Source organism: Schistocerca nitens, chromosome 2 (genome assembly GCF_023898315.1).
Source record: "Schistocerca nitens isolate TAMUIC-IGC-003100 chromosome 2, iqSchNite1.1, whole genome shotgun sequence".
Classification (NCBI taxonomy): domain Eukaryota; kingdom Metazoa; phylum Arthropoda; class Insecta; order Orthoptera; family Acrididae; genus Schistocerca; species Schistocerca nitens.
In genome coordinates, this window is record NC_064615.1 from 108,014,663 (window position 1) to 108,033,729 (window position 19,067).

Consider the following 19,067-nt stretch of genomic DNA (forward strand, 5'->3'; position numbering starts at 1 on the left):
TGCACAATGTCGGCACTAGTACAGTGTATATCCACCTTTCGCAGCAATGCAGGCTGCTATTCCCCCATGGAGACGATCGTAGAGATGCTGGATGTAGTCCTGTGGAACGGCTTGCCATTCCATTTCCACCTGGCGCCTCAGTTGGACCAGCGTTCCTGCTGGACGTGCAGACCGCGTGAGACGACGCTTCATCCAGTCCCAAACATGCTCAATGGGGGACAGATCCGGAGATCTTGCTGGCCAGGGTAGTTGACTTACACCTTCTAGAGCACGTTGGGTGGCACAGGATACATGCGGACGTGCATTGTCCTGTTGGAACAGCAAGTTCCCTTGCCGGTCTAGGAATGGTAGAACGATGGGTTCGATGACGGTTTGGATGTACCGTGCACTATTCAGTGTCCCCTCGACGATCACCAGTGGTGTACGGCCAGTGTAGGAGATCGCTCCCCACACCATGATGCCGGGTGTTGGCCCTGTGTGCCTCGGTCGTATGCAGTCCTGATTGTGGCGCTCACCTGCACGGCGCCAAACACGCATACGACCATCATTGGCACCAAGGCAGAAGCGACTCTCATCGCTGAAGACGACACGTCTCCATTCGTCCCTCCATTCACGCCTGTCGCGACACCACTGGAGGCGGGCTGCACGATGTTGGGGCGTGAGCGGAAGACGGCCTAACGGTGTGCGGGACCGTAGCCCAGCTTCATGGAGACGGTTGCGAATGGTCCTCGCCGATACCCCAGGAGCAACAGTGTCCCTAATTTGCTGGGAAGAGGCGGTGCGGTCCCCTACGGCACTGCGTAGGATCCTACGGTCTTGGCGTGCATCCGTGCGTCGCTGCGGTCCGGTCCCAGGTCGACGGGCACGTGCACCTTCCGCCGACCACTGGCGACAACATCGATGTACTGTGGAGACCTCACGCCCCACGTGTTGAGCAATTCGGCGGTACGTCCACCCGGCCTCCCGCATGCCCACTATACGCCCTCGCTCAAAGTCCGTCAACTGCACATACGGTTCACGTCCACGCTGTCGCGGCATGCTACCAGTGTTAAAGACTGCGATGGAGCTCCGTATGCCACGGCAAACTGGCTGACACTGACGGCGGCGGTGCACAAATGCTGCGCAGCTAGCGCCATTCGACGGCCAACACCGCGGGTCCTGGTGTGTCCGCTGTGCCGTGCGTGTGATAATTGCTTGTACAGCCCTCTCGCAGTGTCCGGAGCAAGTATGGTGGGTCTGACACACCGGTGTCAATGTGTTCTTTTTTCCATTTCCAGGAGTGTATTTGCATAGAGTGTAGCCATGTATGGAAGTGAAACATGGACGATAACCAGTTTGGACAAGAAGACAATAGAAGCTTTTGAAATGTGGTGCTACAGAAGAATGCTGAAGATAAGGTGGGTAGATCACGTAACTAATGAGGAGGTATTGAATAGGATTGGGGAGAAGAGAAGTTTGTGGCACAACTTGACTAGAAGAAGGGATCGGTTGGTAGGACATGTTTTGAGGCATCAAGGGATCACAAATTTAGCATTGGAGGGCAGCGTGGAGGGTAAAAATCGTTGAAAGATACCAAGAGATCAATACACTAAGCAGATTCACAAGGATGTAGGTTGCAGTAGGTACTGGGAGATGAAGAAGCTTGCACAGGATAGAGTAGCATGGAGAGCTGCATCAAACCAGTCTCAGGACTGAAGACCACAACAACAACAACAACTTAGGTATTACAATTACGAACAACTTAAATTGGAAGGAAGACTTAGAAAATGTTTTGGGATGGCTAACCAAAGACTGCGTTTTATTGGCAGGACACTTAGAAAATGTAACAGACCTACTAAGGAGACTACACTACGCTTGTCCGTCCTCTTTTAGAATACTGTTGCGCGGTGTGGGATCCTTACCAGATATGACTGACGGAGTACATCGAAAAAGTTCAGAGAAAGGCAACATGTTTTGTATTATCGCGAAATATGGGAGAGAGTGTCACAGAAATGTTACAGGATTTGGGCTGGACATAATTAGAAAAAAGGCGTTTTTCGTTGCGACGGAAATTTCAATCACCAACTTTCTCCTCCGAATGCAAAAATCTTTTGTTGACACCGATCAACATAGGGAGGAACGATCACCACGATAAAATAATGGAAATCAGAGCTCGTACGGAAAGATGTAGGTGTTCATTCTTTCCGCGCGCTATACGAGATTGGAATAATAGAGAATTGTGAAGGTGATTCGATGAACACTCTGCCAGGCACTTAAATGTTATTTGCAGAGAATCCATGTACATGTAAATGTAGATTTTTGCCACGCTGAAGGCATAATATAATTTTTACTTGGTACGAACTGTCGGCATACGGACAGACGTGGTCAATTTCAAGATTTTCGCGCTTAGGTTGCCACATTGCTGCGATTTATTTCGTTTCATAATCGAGAAGATACACATGTTAATCGAAATATTGTACCACTTTTGTAATCTCATTATGGAGACATGGAAACTCTAACAGAGGCAAATAACGTATAAGTACTGGACAATTTTACCGTAAAACGGCTTGCCTTTAAAGCTGAGATTAAACGCCATATCAAGCAGTTACATTTGCACATATACAGGGTTACTTTCAACTGAAAGAGCAAATGGTCTCGAAAACAAATGTAAGTTTGACAGTGTTCTCAAAAAGTTCAGAAAACTTTCTTTGCATTTCTTTCAAGGCCACAATGAATTCTTCAAACCTAGCGTTTTCCTTACAGCAGTGAGCTTAGAGAACTGCACTGTGTTTGTCAAAATCTTCCCATTCTATAAAGTGATTTTCCTCTTTAGATGTATTCCCATCAAATCAGGAATAAGTTGTCCCCCACCTTAAAAATTCTTACTGTAGGCAGTGTGCAGTCAAGTCCACTTTAAATGCGAGGTCTGGAATTTTTCCGCGTGTTCTAATTTTGTTTCTTACACTCCTTTCTCCTTCGTAAATTCAACAATACTGGATATTGAATCGAAAAATTGTTTTTTGCCCTTTGACTTAACCAAAGTAATTTCCTTTAATATACACTGAAGGAAAAAAGTCACAACACCAAAAAATAGTTAATGGTGAGTTATGAAATTTCTGGAATACATTTGTCTACATAAGCTTGAAACGTCCCCTTTGAACAATTTATACATGACTGTGCTTAAACTGACACACAATATTTTTTTTTAGCGCAACGCAATCTGACTTTCAAAAATCCCTACAAAAGAATGGCCCTGACTAACATTAACCAATAAGAAAACATAAACAGCCTACTTACAAGCTATTTAAGATGGTTGGTTGGTTGATTGGAGGCAGGCGACCAAACAGCGAGGTCATCGGTCTCTTCGGATTAGGGAAGAATGCGGAAGGAAGTCGGCTGTGCCATAGAAATGTGAGGATAAGCCAGACAGAAGGGGATTTTAACTTATTCTATTAGCTTTCAAAAGGTAACTTTATTTTTCTTGTTACGGCCAAGCCTCGGCGGGCAGTGTCGGCTGCCTGTAAATTTTCTCGTCCCACGGTCTGGCAACAGGAAATCAGCACCAAGGAAGGCTATCTCGATCACGCGCCTCCCTCGTGTAACACCACCTAGGCGTCGCTGACCAAGCCACGCTCTGGAAAGTCCCACTGCCGCCCCCGCGGGTTTCTCTGTCCCGACCAATCAGGGCGGAGGAAACCGCGTGGCACGTTGGATGTACCCGGCCGCCCATCGCCGGGCCCGGTCTCTTGGGCGCGCGCCCCGTAGCAGTGAAGATCTCCCGCTTCTCTCGGTGCTGCGGCACTGTGGACATAGTTTCGCAGCCGGCATGCCTCTCGAACTTACCCGATTGGCAGACACCAGCTTTCGTTGGCTTCGCAAACTGTTTCGCCAAACTCTACACTCTGGCTCACCTTCGCCTGACTATATGACCCTTTATAAAGCAAAAGTGGTGAAGTCTTTTACTGAATCCTTCACGCCCACCGCCTTCCCATCCGACCATTCTGCACAGAAAGGAACCGCCCTGCATTTGCCTAAGGCGATTTGGGGATATCATGGAAAACGTAAATCAAGATGGACGGACGCGGGTTTGAACCGTAGTCCTCCCGAATGCTAGTCCAGTATACTGCACAACCTAGCTCGGTATCATATTTAAGTGATTAACGTTGTAGGATCTCAGGTTAATGTAAGTACGAGATAAACCACTGCAAATGTGAAATAATCGATGTAGCCGCCAGAATGTTGAATGCAAGCATAGAAACGTGCGTGCATTGTGCTGTAGTGCAGCAGGATGTCAGTTTGTGCGATGGAGTACCATGCCTGTTGCAATTGATCGATCAATACAAAGACAGTTAATGCTGTTTTTGGACGATATGGGACTTGTTCGATAATGTCCCACACGTGCTCGGTTGAAGATAGATCTGGTGATCGCGCAGACCAAGGCAATACTCTGACATTCTGTAGAGTATGGTGGGTTAAAAAAGCTATGTGTAGGAGGTCGTTGTCCTGTTGGAGAATACCCCCTGGAATTCTGTTCATGAATGACAGCACAAAAGGTCGAATCCTGACGTCAGATTTGCAGTCAATGTGTGTGGGATGGCTACGAGAGTGCTCCTGCTGTCATACGAAACCGCACCCTAGACCATAACGCCAGGTACCAGTGTCTCTAGCATGCACACGGGTTGTTTGCAGGTCTTCAAATGGCCTCCTACTAGGAAACACAGTCATCACTGGCATCGAGGCAGAACGAGCTTGCATCAGAAAACACAACACACCCCCTCCCTGCCCTACAATGGGCTCTCGCGTGACACCACTGAAGTCGCAAATGGCGGTGGTTTGGGATCAGCGGAATGGACGCTATAGGGCGTCTGGTTCGGAGCTGTGTTTGAAGTAACTGATTTGTAACAGTTCGTCACTTTGGTGTCAATTGGTCGTCAAATTACTGCTGCAGATGCAGTACGATGAGTCACAGCCGTACACCGATGATGATGGTCGTCCCTCTCGGTCGCCGCGCGGGATTAGCCGAGCGGTCTCAGACGCTGCAGTCATGGACTGTGCGGCTGATCCCGACGGAGGTTCGAGTCCTCCCTCGGGCATGGGTGTGTGTGTTTGTGCTTAGGACAATTTAGGTTAAGTAGTGTGTAAGCTTAGGGACTGATGACCTTAGCAGTTAAGTCCCATAAGATTTCACACACATTCCTTCCCCCTCGGTAGTGCCACGTGGCCGTCCGGAGCCCTGTCTCCTTGCGACCATACATTCTCGTGTCTACCACAACCAGCAGTCATGTACAGTGGCTACGTTCCTTACAAGTCTTTCTGCAATGTTGCAGAAAACACCAGCTTCTAGTAGACCTTTTACACGAACTCGTTCAAATTCAGTGAGGTGTCGATGATGGCGTCTTTGTCGCCTTAAAGACGCTCTTCACTGACATCAACCCGCAACGTCCAGTCTCAAGGTTAACTAACACTCACGACCGCTATAGCGTGTATTTAAAGCTAACTTGATTTGCATCCTCATTGTGGGTTTAGTATACCATATTTCCGTGACCGAAGTGAAATTTAAAAAGCCATCATCTCTCACATGTAGAAACACACACAACTCCTTCTTAGTTTTACGCTTTTTTTCCCGTCAATGTACAAAGTATTCATTCTCGTCGTTAAATTCAATCCGAAGCTATTGCAGCTGACAGTGGAATAATGTGTGCTACTTAAAACATTTCACCATTTGTACCAGGATCTTTTTCAGTGCTCCATGCCTGCAAATTTAGCGCAAAGTGCTTCTTGATGTAGAGAACAACGAATCCAGTCTAGCAAACATTGTAATGTTTTGTTCTTTCATTGTGAACAAAATTTTTAAATTCCTCTTGCGTGGTATTGCAATGTTGTTTCATAGCAAATTGTCAGTATGTACATATATTTAGAATTCTCACCAATCTCGTCCGCCATTCCCATTCATTTTGAAGCTTGTGACGATAGATCTCTAGAAAGCCTCTTTTTTTGCAAACACTCGCTGGACTTGTGACCGTCCTTCGTACCTCAAATACACAGCGAAGGCTAAACAGCGCCTACACCACGATTTGCTGAACTGAAAGGATTTATTCGGACCGCAATACTAAACGAAACGTCGTGCTTTACCGATTACTTCCGAGAAACAGCGAGCTACTAACGTAAGACAGGCCGAACCACAGCCCACACGCAGGGCGCGTACACAGCGCGCGTGTGGTTTGGTTCAAATGGCTCTAAGCACTATGGGACTTAACATCTGAGGTCATCCGTCCACTAGACTTAGAACTACTTAAATCTAACTAACCTAAGAACGTCACACACATCCACGTCCGGAGCAGGATTCGAACCTGCGACCTTCGCAGCAGCGCGGTTCCGGACTGAAGCGCCTAGAACCGCTCGGCTACAATGACCGGCGAGTGTGGTTTCGCACGCCATGGCCCGCCCTGACGTGGAGTTACCATGTGGGCTGCAAGCATGTAAAACAACAGTGTTCATGCACATAAAAATGAAAATCGTTGTGCCACAATGAAGACGATGCTATATTTGTTTGTATTGTTTTGCTGTCACTCAGTACTAAGTAAATCAATCAATGACTTACATTATTTTGCATGTACAAGCATTGTCCGGGCTCACTGCAAGACTTGCCCATTTCTGACGTTTGGTGTAGAGTGGCACCCTCTACAGCAGAGGTCGATCACACTTTCATTTTCCAGCGGGGGGACACCGACGAAAATTGTGTTTTAGTTCTTGTGCCATTTGTAATCTTCATGTTATAAACTAAAAGAAATTCACTACACTTACATAGCCCCACGAAACATGTGAAGCACGAACAAGAATAGGTGAAAAATAAATGAAACTTTACGGGTACATTTACAGATATTTTGGTCACAGAATAATAATTGAACTATGATTTATTGACTTTGTTACCTCAATTACCTACGTTTCAGTGAAAATATCCACCGAACGGTGAAGAAGCCTCCAATATGCAATCAACAAACGGAACTTTCAAAATGGTTCAAATGGCTCTGAGCACTATAGGACAACGTCAGAGTTCATCAGTCCCCTAGAACAGAACTACTTAAACCTGACCTAAGGACACCACACACATCCATGCTCGAGGCAGGATTCGAACCTGCGACCGTAGCGTTCGTGCGGTTCCAAACTGAAGCGCCTAGAGCCGCTCGGCCGCAGCGGCCGGCGGAACTTTCAGAGAAATGCAATAATACATGGTGTCTCAACATGTTGCTTTAATATATTATAGCATCGAAACTAATTAAGATATTCACAGCACGTTTGGCTTGTGTGACGCGCTATGTCACAAAGTTTTTATGCCACTCAATTAGTTTCAGCATGTGTGCTTTTTATGGCACGCGCAACATACAGTTGGTGTTCAAGCTCTATCCGCACTCGACGCAATATATCTGCTGCAACTTGGCAATTGCAGTAACTATTCGGTTGTTTACATCACTGATATGGTTGACGGGAGCTTGGTACACTCTGTCCTTAACATAGTGCTTCGTAGACTGTCCTTGATATACCGCCATAGAAACAAGTTCATCGGCGTAACGTCAGGAGACCTAGGAGGCAAGGTAATTTGACCACCACCGCCGATTCAGCGATCTGGAAACTATCGGACTAGAACATCTCGCACAGTCTGAGCCCATTACGACGGTGCACCACCTTATTGGAAAATGACTGAGTCTTGGCAGTCTGCCACTTGTGGTAATACAAACAGCTCCAGCATGTGAAGGCAGCTGTTGAATTAACTGGTTTTTTTCTGAAAAAAATGTCCTAAAATGCAATCAACCATCAAACAACACCACACACTCACTTTCGGACTGTCGCGTACATCTTTCGTGAGAGTATTCGGATTTGTTGTGCCCACTTGCAAACATCGCGTTTGTTTATCTTACCACACACGTGGACTGTTGCTTCGTCTGAAGATGGCACATTGTTGCCGTCCACAGACAATTCCATACGTTGTGGACTGCCGTCTGGTTTCGGTACGAGCAACAGTTGGATCCGGTACAGATACATCTATAAACGTTTCCCAAGGATCAACTGCACTGTCGCCCGAGGGGATTCCAGCTGGTGCGGCGCCCTCCACACAGACTCCAGTGCTGGAAGTTGAAAAGCCAACCGTATCAGTTCTGTGTCGGAATCACATGTTCCAGATCGTCGAGTGAGACGCTTCACATTAACGCTCCCTGTCTGCATAAAATACCTATACCATGCCCCACATCTCATTAATCACAAGCTACAAATTCGTTTATCATAATAACAACAACACTTCATCAAGTAATGATCATGTCAGTAATGCGCCAATCCCACAAAGGAAGTCAGTTAGGAGCCCACGATCCAACCTGACTTTTCAGTGCAATACCTTATCAATAAGCTGTGGAGGGCGTGTCTAAAGCACATACAAAATACAGACAGTGCACCCATTAGCAGACATTAATGTGGGGTGTGTCCAGCCATCGCCATTATGACAGCGTGGACTCTGCTGGGATATTTGCAGTAAGGTGTCGGAGTGTCTGTGAAGGAATGGTATCCAATTCTTCCTCAACAGCCGAAGAAAGGAAGATAGTGATGTTAGACGCTGGGATATGAAGCGATGTGGACTTTATAACCAATTCCAAAGGTGATCCATACGGTTTATGTCGGGAATCTTGGCAGTCCATTTCAGGAATGTTTTTTTTTTCCTCAAACAATTGCCTCAGGTTTGCTGCTTCATTACAGGACCCATTGTCCTGTTCATAGAAACAGGAATCGTCTCCGAAATTTTCCTCTACTGTATGCAGTACAATGCTGTAAAATGTGTTCATATCCGACCGAATTTAACATTATCTTAAGCGCAATAAGGGAACCACACCCTAACCATGATAAAACATCCCCTTATCGTAACACCACATCATCTGTACTTTAGCGCTGACACTAAACATGATGGCAGGTAAAATACTTCAGGAATTCACCACACCGAAACACTATCCTAGGATTTCCAGACAGTGTTGCGTGATTCATTACTCCAAGTTTGCTGCTTCATAATTATCCACTGTCCTGTGACGTCACTCTGTATATCAGTTCAAGCATCTCTTAGCACTGACTGCTGATATGTGTGCCTCACGAGCAGCTACTCGATTGTTGTACCCCAATTCTATTAACTCGTTGCGCACAGTAGCTGCGCTAGCTGTATTGCTGGTACCACTTTGGAGCTCACGAGTGATTGTTTCCTTTGATTTGATGCGATTTTATGAGCACCCTCTGCAATGCTCGACGGTCCCTATTTCTCATTACACGGAGTCCTCCTGGCCTCGATTTAGATGAAGTTCTTCCTTCCAGACTTCAATCCTCAATCACCAACAGTCAACTAGGGCAACATTAGAAGGATTGAAACATCCCTGATCCATTTGTTACACAGATGACAGTTAACGACTAGTCTACATTCGAACTCACTGACCTCTCCTGCCCACCCATGCTGCTGTTACTGTTTCTCTATTGACAACACGATGCTCTTCACCTCTTTTATGATGTGGATCCGACTCTCCTGACGTCTAGTGCCTAATTCGGCATTACACTACGATGTCCGGATAGTTTACAACAGATATATAGCTGGACGAAAACAATTAGTACACTGCAAAAAATTTCATAATACGTCACATCATGGAGTATTATGCTGAATCATACATGGAAATTCATAAAAACAACATAGCACTACAACAGGAAGAAATTGTGGGTATACAATGCTTATAGCGCAGTGACGACGGTAAAGAAATAGTAAACAGAGATCCTCGGTAACCGTCAGAAGAGGACGATCTGCTCGAGAACGTTTATGGAGAGCTTGACACGAATTAAGCTTACACAGTACTAGTCTGGTGTTTCCTAATGATGGAGGAATTACCGTACTTATCATGAAGAGAAACAATTTCAGCAGCGCATTAGATCTATTATATTACAAAATACACATAAGAAAATATTTGAGACATTAATAAACAAAAGAAAGCGAAACAAACTAACCTGATGATAAGACGTTATAGTTTCTGTGTTTCAAGAAGATATAAGCCAAAATCATAGCGAATTTTAAAGTCTTTAAGCAGGCACGATCCCATGTGCTTAAGGCGCTAAGGCCGGTATTACACTACCATATTTCTTTGTCAGAGTTGATCTGTCAAATATTTATGTCAAAGAAATTTAATGATGTAATAGGGAACTTTGTCAAATCTCGGCTGTCGTCAAGTAAATATGATCAAATCTAGGGCCTCGCTATAGATTTGATCATAAAAATCACTTGTCTTCTGTTCACTGCAATTTGAAACGTTACCACTTGCTGCGCTAGCATCGCTGCTGCGTTCTGTCACCAGTAGTGTGTTTGTAAACATGGCTGCGAAGTTTAATTCATGTGTGCCGTCAACTACAAAATTAATAGAAATGTATGAAGCTGATAACGCGATTTACAACGTGAGGCACCCTGAGCACAAAAATAGATTAAGAAGCCTAGAGAGCTACAAAAAAATTGTGGATGTCATTAGCCGTGAGATATGACACGGGTGCATGGCTGACGACATAAACAAGAAAATTAATGGTCTCCGCTCAACCTACTCTCATGAGAAAGCGAAAGTACGTATCGACATACTTATTTCACTTTACATATTCAAAATTTTATTACAACGACAGTTTTTGAAATATTTTAACAAAATTTCTTTTATTGTAATCACTGATTACTAAAGTTTTTATATATACTATAATTTTGTGTTTCAGATACTCTGTTGATGTAAGAACCTGAACCTCTACAAAATGGGAACTCCTCAAGAGAAGGCACAATATGTGTCCTGGTTTACTGAGACAAAATCGGATGTCCAGACTCAACTAAACTTCAGAGCGAAGTATGGAAGAGATCCACCAGCGCTCCCTTCAATCCGTGCATGGCACGAAAAATTCATGGAGACAAGGCCAGTGTTGGATAAGGGGAGTAGAGGGGCGACCAAGAACATCCGAGGGAAACATCGATCGAGTTTTAAACGTCTTCACTTGTTCACCTACGAAGTCCATCCGCACTGCTGCCAGACAGTTGCAACTACCACGCTCAACTGTGCGTAAGGTCCTCCACAAGAACTTACGGTTGTACGCTAACAAAGGGCAACTGTTACAGACACTTGAGCCAAATGACAAGCCAAAACAGACAGAGTTTGCACTCAACATGCTGGAACGCCTTTCGGAGGATGAAACATTCCTCAAGCGAGTTTGTTTCAGTGACGAGGCAACTTTTCACGTTTATGGGACATTACACAGACACAATGTGAGAATCTGGGGATTTGAACACCTCCATGTGACTACGGAGCTACACAGGGATAGTCCAAAAGTGAATGTTTGGTGTGGAATCATGTCCAACCGAATAATTGGTCCATTTTTCTTCAACGAGTCAACAATTACTGCAGATGTTTACCTCGACCTTCTGCCGAATATGTAGCACCGCAATTGTTTGACTTACAACCAACTATCATTTTCCAGCAAGATGGTGCACCACCACATTGTGGACTGCATGTTCGTCGCTTCCTCAATTAAACATTTTCAGGCAGATGGTTTGGGAGGAATGGCCCAATTCCTTTGCCACCGCGTTCGCCAGTTATCACTCCCTTGGACTTTTTTTATGGGGGTATCGAAAAGATGTCGTGTGTGAAACACAGATACGGGACATTGCTGACTTGAAGCAAAGGATTCGCAATGCCAGTCCCACCATTGATGACGCTATGCTACAGCGAACATGGCCAGAAACGAGTACCCTCTTGATGTTCTTCGTGGAACTAAAGGCGTCCATATGGAGGTCTAATAAACACTATCAAAAAACTTTTAGTAAACATTCATTACAATAAAAGAAATGTTGTTAAAATATTTCAGACCCTGCCGTTGTAATAAAATTTTGAAGTTGTAAAGGGACTTTATGGACATCAGAGCTCTCCAGTATTCTTAATCTATTTTTCTACTCAGGATGCCTCACATTGTAAAGTGTCTCATCAGCTTCATAAATTTCTACTAATTTTGTAGTTGTGGGACACAAAATGTAATTTTTACTTTGATTACAATAAAAATAGTTCTTAATGCCCATTAAGTGTATTGAACATTTATTCACTTTCAGATATTGGTCCTTTAGTGTTTTATAAATTGCTTCACACGTTTCTGGTATTCATTTAGTTAATGTGCACTGTGGTATTCGAGTGTTGTACTGTAAGCTAGAGTAACTCTCTCCTGTCCGCAGCTCGTGGTCGTGCGGTAGCGTTCTCGCTTCCCGCGCCCGGATTCCCGGGTTCGATTCCCGGCGGGGTCAAGGATTTTCTCTGCCTCGAGATGACTGGGTGTTGTGTGATGTCCTTAGGTTAGTTAGGTTTACGTATTTCTTAGTTCTAGGGGACTGATGACCATAGATGTTAAGTCCCATAGTGCTCAGAGCCATTTGAACCAGCCAACTCTCTCCTGTAGCGAGAAATCGAAGTGTTACTGTGAGCCTGTCTCCTGCAGATATAGCAGTTCTTAAGTGAGTATTGTCCTTTGTGATATGACGAGACACTTCACTGAGTAAATACTGAAATATCTACTCATCCAATCTTAAGTAATTTATGTTCGACTTGACGTACTCCACTAGGAGCCTCACGTAACACCTTTGAAAGCTTTTATCGTCTCCTCGTGAAACCCACGGCTTCACCCAGGTACGTTTCCTTTTTCTCCCCCGCTTCTCCTCCAAATGCGCACACAGTCCAATTGTGGTACGTGCAACTACTCCGCATAAAAAGTTGTTGTTGTCAGCCATCTTGAACTTTGACGAAAAATATGATGACAGTCTAATACCACTTTTTAAAGACACGTCAAACACCTTTGTCAAAGAAATTTGACGAATATTTGATCATATCTTTGATCAAATCTTTGTCAAAGAAATATGATAGTGTAATACCGGCCGATGCGTTAACTAAGTATCTATTGATGCTTGATTTATTGTTCTGGAACAGCGGTTAACTGAAACGTTTTCTGTCTTTTCTAGTGGTACCTCAATTCATAGTGTTCTTTATAACACTTATTTTGAGACAGAACCACTTGATTGACGTCAAGCTCTACGTAATGTCACAATCTGAAAGTTAAATTAATTCGAAATATTAAATGTTTACTTCCGATTCTATTTAATTGCTGTAAATATCTGCATTCATTTCAGTTTGACAATTTTCACGTGTAAAAAAATTCGTAATAAAAGTTTGCACAACTTGTTAAATAAAATCAATGCATCTTCTTTGAGTGACGCGTTACGTTTCTTGTGGCCCTGCACCTTACCACTCCTCCCTTGCTATCGTTTTCGATGGCAGTGGAGCTTAGTTGAGGTTTTCATACCAGAAATGTCAAAATTCATTTTATAAAGCTTTTATTCTGCATACCGATACGGCATACTGTGCAGATGCTTTGTTCGCTTGTGTCTCCGTTCTCAGTCGTGGCCGTGAGAGATGTGGTTGATATTGGGCGTATGAAAAAAGAGCAGTTTGTATATGAATAGTAAATACGGAACCTGTTATCTTGACTTTTATCACATTGCGCGGGATACAAAGGGCAGAAGTTTTGCTAATGAGATAAGGAGTATCGCTGAGCAAAAGAGTAAATTGTCGAGAATATCTTTCCCTTAATATTACGAGAGCAGTCAATAGATGATGTAAATTATTTTAGTTGTAATAGTGGCGGACATTTATCTCAGGATTGTAAAGTTACACATGCAAAAGGTAATGACGGACGTTGTTTCCGGAAATAGGGTTGGGGAAGGCGAACAAGGTGGCCATCCAAGGAGAGCAACCACTTACATGGTGTCAGTAAGTCCTCCATAGCCTTTACCTGTGCAACCGCTTTGACGCTCTGAGATTGGCAGTAAGTATATTTTTAATGTGGTAGATGCTTTCATCCGATTTGTTTAGGGGTACGACCACGGGTTTCTCAATTCAATATCTTGATGAAATACTTTCTTTCTTTGGCTCTCCGAAGACATTAGCCAGTGATAATGCGCCTACCTTCACTTCTAGAAAATTTAAGAAATTCTGTTTTGGTAGCGTCATACCACATTTCGCCATTATCCCACACGATCTGCAACTGTCATTCGCTGAAAGTGTTGTTGAGGATCGGCAGTCACTGCCGGTTATTCATCATACCCGATCTCAGAATAACTGGAATCAGTCCATCAATTGCTTCACTTCGCTTCCAATTCTGCTGTAAATGATGTGCAAAAGACCACCTCTACCAAATTAATGCATGCATGTCCAAATAACTCACCAACATCCAACCTTTGGTCGTCCTCTCCGGGGAGACTGATATTATAAGGCGATTAATAACATTCGTTCAGTGCATATATAACAATTGTACGAAGCCTACCGCGTTAATGATTGGGGATCTTGTTTCCGTAAAGTATCTCTGGGCCCAGAGAAAGGGATAAGACAGAACTCCTGCTATGCCATAGCAGCATTTTGTTGGACCACGTCGGATTCTAAAGATGGCCACCCTGGTAGACTCGTACTTCAAAATTTTGATCCTGGTTCGTCTTAGCGTTCCTTTTAATAATTGTGAGGTCATATGTGCTCCGTAAGTTAACGGGAGGAAGGCGCTCTGGCCGATCATTCCTTCTCAGGTTTGATTTTTGCGGCTTGGCGGATAGAACCATATAGTGCTTTCTTGTGAAATCTAAAGCATGGTTATAATCTCTTTGCCTTAGTAGCCAAGTGACCGCCTCCTTTGCGTCCCCCCAGAGAGGTCCGCCCCGATAGCTGAGTGGTCATCGTGATGGATTGCCGTCCTACGGGCCCGGGTTCGATTCCCGGCTGGGTCGGGGATTTTCTCCTCCCCGGGAGTGGGTGTTGTGTGGTCTTCGTCATCATTTCATCCCCATCCGGAGCGCAGGTCGCCCAATGTGGCGTCGAAAGTAAAAAGACCTGCACCAAGGCGGTCGGACCTGCCCCGTAAGGGGCCTCCCGGCCAATGACGCCAAACCCCCATTTCCCCTATAGGGCACGCAAGCTCTCCACTGCGCCAACTTAAAGGCATGATGCATAAGGCTGCTCGCAACCGTTAACCACCATTACCTACAGCATGGCCATTCAAGGACAATTCTTGTCAGTCATGAGACACACATATGCTGTAAGCATTTGTCGACGTTGAACATGACTTTGAGCAGGTGTGTTGTTGTGGATTGGCAAGACAGCCAATCCATGTAGTGGATTGGCAAGACATCCAATCCACTAGGAGGAAGCCGAAAGGCACGCGTTTAAGCTCATGCAGGCTGGCGTGAGGTCTGGAACAGGACACGGAAATGAGAATAGCCAAAAACGTACGTAGCTGCTGGAATACTTAACTTTAATCCATAATTGGTGAACATTGCTCTTGACGGTACATGTTTTACAGCATCAATAGTGACTAGTAATGGCGCCTTGCTAGGTCGTAGCAAATGACGTAGCTGAAGGCTATGCTAACTATCGTCTCGGCAAATGAGAGCGTAATTTGTCAGTGAACCATCGTTAGCACAGTCGGCTGTACAACTGGGGCGAGTGCTAGAAAGTCTCTCTAGACCTGCCGTGTGGCGGCGCTCGGTCTGCAATCACTGATAGTGGCGACACGCGGGTCCGATGTGTACTAACGGACCGCGGCCGATTTAAAGGCTACCACCTAGCAAGTTTGGTGTCTGGCGATGACACCACATTCCTCCCCCGCAAATCGGCGGACGGTTGTGGCATAAGGCTTCCGCCCGCCGGGGGAAGGACCCCATATTGACGTATGCGACGAGGTGGGGAGCCTAACAACAGGCGCGGCGGTGCCACCCGCACCCTGCCATTCGGACCGAGGGGAGCGAGGAAACGCCTGAAAACCAGCTCCAGGGTGCCCGCCAACATGCGGTGTATGCGCCCGTAGAGAGACAGGAGGGTCTGAAGGGTCGACCTCCATCGGGCCGGGGCACCCGACCGGCGAAGACGACATATGGTCCGGAGCGGGCAAGAGTTCCATGGCGGAGGACAACTGGTCACGGGAAGCGATCGGCGGCGCGTGACCCAGGGAGGCGCCCGGCGGCTGCAGCGAAGCGTCCACTGCGTGCGTCGCCGGCGGGAGAACAGGCGGCGGCGGCGGCGGAGCGTCGCCATGGGGCGAAATGGAAGGCAGCGTCGGTAACACCTGGGGCTGAGGCGTGCCAGTAGATGGGTCCCCAGGGCGCTGACCGGACGGCACCTTCGCTGAAAGCAGACGGCGAGCGGCAGATCCCGTGCGACGACAGAGGCGCCGCTGGTTGAGATGCCGGCGCACCTCACCAGAGGTCCCAAAAACCAGGTACATAGCGCGGCCGAGGCAGCGAGGAATGCGCCCTGCAAGCCAATGCCGTAAACCTCGATAGTTGCGGTAGTAGACAACGTCGCCTGGAGCAAAAGCAGGTGTCTGCCGCTGCACAGGAACCTGATGCGGTGGATGTAGCAAAGACATCAAGGTTCGATGAGGGCGACCGTGGAGCAACTCAGCCGGCGAGCGACCATCTCGTGGCTGAGAGCGATGCGAGGACAAAAAGAGCAATAACGCGTCCTCCCGAGAATGCGACTCTTTCAACTTCAACATCTGTGACTTGAAAGTCCGGACCAATCGGTCAGCGGCACCGTTTCAGTGTGGCGAAAACGGCGCGGTTGTCAGATGTTGAATACCATTGGCCTTGCAGAATGACTGAAATTCTGCGGACCAGAATTGTGGGCCATTGTCGGAAACGATAGTCTGTGGAGGACCTTCAATGCAAAAGATAGTGGATAACGCTTGGATGGTGGCAGAAGACGTCGTGGAAGACATCCGGACAACAAAAAGAAAATTACTGAATGAATCTACCACAACCAACCATCGAGCATTCCAGAATGGACCAGCAAAATCGATGTGTAAGCGTTGCCAAGGGGAAGTGGCTTTTGGCCATGCAAAGAATTTCCGCGGCGGTGCGCATTGTTGTTTGGCACACACCATGCAAGAACAGCACATATTCGTAATCACAGCATCGATTCCGAACCAAGTACAGTGTTGACGAGCAAGTTGTTTCGTTCGCACTATACCCCAATGTCCTTGGTGGAGAAGCTGTAAGACAGAGGACTGTAACGAACGTGGGACCACGACCCTGGACTGATCATTATCAGAACGCAACAGCAAAACACCACGTCGAACAAAAAGTCTCTCCTTGTGAGCAAAAAATCGGCGAACCAACGGGTCCCCGATCCGTGACTTGGACAAGGGCCATTGCGTAGCAACAAAACGCAGAACGGTAGCAAGGACAGGGTCAGCAGCTGTGGCTGTAGCTCCACGACGAAAATCAATCGGAAACGATTCGACCACGTCATCGGTTTACGCATCAATGAACATGCAAGCAAGTTCAGAGGAATCGAATGCTCTATCCTCAGCAACAGGCAAACGGGACAACGCATCAGCGTTTCCGTGCTTAGCAGTGGACCGATACAAGATATCGTAGCGGTACTGCAGTAGGAAAATAGACTAGCGAATGAATTTCTGCGCTGTACGTGGAGGTACAGGCTTGTTCGGATGAAAAAGCGATGTCAAAGGTTTGTGGTCTGTGGTGATGGTAAAGTGACGACCATACAAGAAATCATGAAACTTTGTAACACCAAATAAGAGAGCCAATGCTTCTTTCTCGATCTGTGAATAATTTCTTTGTGCAGACGAGAGCAATTTGGACGCAAAGGCAATAGGGTGATCGTGCGATCCATCTTTGTGCGCAAGCACAGCACTGATCCCAAAATCCGATGCATCCACCATCAACGAATGGGGCTTCCAGGGATCGAATGGCGTAAGGCAAGTATTGGAAAGCAACGCCGATTTCAACTGGCGAAAGGCGCGTTCGCATTCCGTCGTCCAGACGAACGGAACACCCTTACGGCGTAAGCGATGAAGCGGAGCTGAAATGGAAGAGGCGTGGCGCACATAGCGATGATAATAATTAATTTTTCCCAGCACACTCTGTAGCTGCTTCAAATTCTGCGGCGAAACCAAGTCTTGTATGGCACAGAGGTGCTCTGGACTGGGATGTATGCCTTGGGCATTGAGTACATGTCCCAGATAGGGTAAGTCACGAGCAAAAAACACACATTTGTCCTTCCGCAAGTGAAGACCATTTTGTCGCAAAACCTGAAATAATGTTCTGAGATTGGCTAAATATTCTTCTTCCGTCTTTCCAGAGATCACAATATCGTCCAGATAGTTTGCTGCAGTAGGGACCGACGCACAAACAGTTTGGAGATATTGCTGAAACATTGCAGGAGCTGATGCACACCCGAATGGCAGTCGTTTGAATCGATACAAACCAAGATGCGTGTTAACCAACAAAACGCGCTGGGATTCGTCGTCCACCGGTATTTGCAAGTACGCATCTGCTAGGTCCAACTTCGAAAAATATTTACCCGGGCACAGTTTGTCAAAAAAATCTTCCGGGCGGGGTAAAGGAAAAGTTGCAGTTACTAGTTGGGGAATCGCTGTTGCCTTGAAGTCCACACAAAGTCTCAATTTTCCGGAAGGTTTTTGCAAAATTACTAAGGGTGATGCCCAGAGAGAAGCCTGCACACGTTCAATTACACCTTGTGATTCCAAATCGTGTAATGTTTTTGTGAACTCATTACACAATGCGTGGGGAACATTGCGCGCTCTGAAAAATTTCGGTTGCGCGTGGACTTGCAGTTCCAAATGTGCTTTATAGTTCTTAGCGCAACCAAGGCCCAGTGCAAAAATGTCTGCAAATTCTTCACATAGACGAGAAACACTGGCTGAAGACACAGTCTGGTTCTTTGAGAGGACCTGATTTACTGTAGACAAGTTAAACATCTGAAATAAATCTAAACCAAACAAGTTCACAGCAGAAGAAGAACGAAGGACGTAAAATGACACAAGTTTTGTTTGTCCCTTGTATGTTGCAAGAAGGCTGCACTGTCCCAACACAGGGAGCCCGTGACCTGAATATGTAGTTAGCTTAACATTTCCAGCACGCAACGGAGGTGTGCCCAGCTGTTTGTACATGTCTTGATTGATCAGTGAAACTGCAGCTCCGGTATCGAGCT